Source organism: Tupaia chinensis, unplaced genomic scaffold, assembly GCF_000334495.1.
Source record: "Tupaia chinensis unplaced genomic scaffold, TupChi_1.0 Scaffold150112_1, whole genome shotgun sequence".
Lineage (NCBI taxonomy): Eukaryota > Metazoa > Chordata > Mammalia > Scandentia > Tupaiidae > Tupaia > Tupaia belangeri.
In genome coordinates this window covers 223,011-225,245 of record NW_006209952.1, presented here as the reverse complement: position 1 = coordinate 225,245, position 2,235 = coordinate 223,011, and positions in this window count along the sequence as shown.

The following is a 2,235-nucleotide window of genomic DNA, read 5'->3' as shown; positions in this document are numbered from 1 at the left end:
TGGTGCGGACCCATCCTACACCCAGCGAGTCCTCTTCAAATATGGCGGATCGGGCAAACCGGAAGGGGAAAAAAAGTTGCTTGTTGGCAACCGTTGCAGGCCAGACTCCCGGCAGCCCTTGCGCTGCCTAGAGGCGGAAGGACCCCGAACGCTCTCTAAGCTCCGCCCCCCAGCCCTTCCGGACTCCTACAGCTCCACTCTCTTCCAGCTCCTGTCTCTCTCCCTTTCGCCTTCACTTTCCCAAACTCCAATTCCTGAAGAGGAAAGTTTCGAGCCCTGATCCGGAAGTTAAACCCTGACTTAGGTGCCAAGATACTGATGGGCCTAGGTAGTGACGAAAAACACCATCTCTTTCGCTAGCACTGCTTTCACGTTCGACACCTCCACAAAATCCAAGTCGCTACCGCCATTCTGTCTTGAGGTGTTTAGGAGCTGAGTCAAGGACTGGAGTGGAAAGGGGGTTATTGAGCCTACTAATCCTAGGTGAACTGGGGATTGGCGGTGTTTGTAACCTGGATAAGAAAGCGACTCCATAATAAGGATTAATCGAAAATTGGACAACATTATCACTTTGACCATTTCTTTTGTTACATCGCATCGCAGAACTTCATGTTTATCCCAGATGAAAGTAAAGAGAGAAATGAGCCTGATTAAGAGATCCTGGGACTATGTTTTCTTGTCTGAGACACCTGGACATTGAAGAGGAGCGGCTCTTAAAAGCTAAATCCCTCCTCCTGTGTCTGTTCTTGTGATTATCCTGTGTCCGGACCCTTGCTTAAGGTAGAGGAGTGATGAAAAGCCTAAGTTGTGCCACATTCCATGCTCTCTTCAGAACCATGTCCTAACATCTTGTATCTTTTTTTGTTTATTCTAATTCCTGCTTTCACACTCTTGAAGAGTCTTAATAGGCACATTTAAACGTAAGCTATTTTCAGGCCAATAGACTGTGTAGCAGTTATGTTGTTCCACTCTCACAATCCTAATGGCAGTTCAAGTCCTGGACTCCTTGGCTTGAAAAATCACAGTGGGCATGTGTTTGCACATTTAAGATCCTGGGAGCAGAATGGGGAAGGGCTTATGATGTGGCCAACCACTCTGGGGGTGATTTCTCACATTCCCTCTCACTGTCTCTGTTTCTCTCTGACAAGCACACAATTTCTTAAGGCAAAAAACCTCTTTTTAAAAAAAAGTCATTTTCGGGAACCAGCAGTTACTGTAATGGCTATGTCGCTGGACTCCCACGTAGTCAACCGCGGTTCGGTCCCGGACCTGGTGGCTTAAAACTCACACGCCCATCACGTGTGCGTGCGTGCCCAAGATCCCAAGAGGAGAATGGAGGAGAAGGGATTGCAGCATGACCATCCCATCAGGGGGGTGATTTCTCGCTTTCTGTCTCTATGTCTCTCTCTGTCTGTCTGGCAAGCGCATGCGCTCTATAGCAAAAACCTCTAAAAAAAAAAAAAAGTCATTTTCTTCTTCAATTTTTCATAAATCTTTATTGAAGTATAACATGTCTTCTGTGAACTTCCCAGCCTCTTTTACTAAATAAAAATGTTAGCTACCACCAGTTCAGTAAGAATACTAGTGTTGAGATTGAGATTTTACTTAAACAATCAATTTTAAGACCAGCAGTGGCATAATGGTTAAGACACTGAACTCCCGTGCCTGGTGTGAGTTTAGCCACTGGGTCTAGGACTTGAACCACGGTCAACACCAGGCACGTGGGCATCTATGCCCAAGATTCTGCGAGGAGAATGGAGAAGAAGGAGTTGCAGCGTGGCCAGCCACCAGGGGGTGAGTTCTCACTTTCTGTCTCTCTGTCTCTATCTGGCTAGCACACGCAGTCTATAGCAAAAACCTCTAAAAAAATAAAAAGTTAAATTTTATATAAATTAGCCTGTTACGGGACCAGCAGTTAGCGTAATGGCCATGTCGCTGGACTCCCACGTAGTTGACTGTGGTTTGAGTCCCGGACCCGGCGGCTTAAACTCAGGACAGTAGTGTGTGTGTGCCCAAGATCCTGAGACAAGAATGGAAGAGAAGTGATTGCAGCATGACCAACCCCCTGGGGAATGATTTCTCGTTTTCTGTCTCTGTTTTTCTCTGTCTTTCTGATGAGCGCATGTGCCCTATAGCAAAAACCTCTCAAAAAAAAAAAAAAATTAGCCAGTTACTATTTTGAGAGTCCCGGTAAAAGACAAAGATTAAGAACTTTATTTATTTATTTTTTAAAGA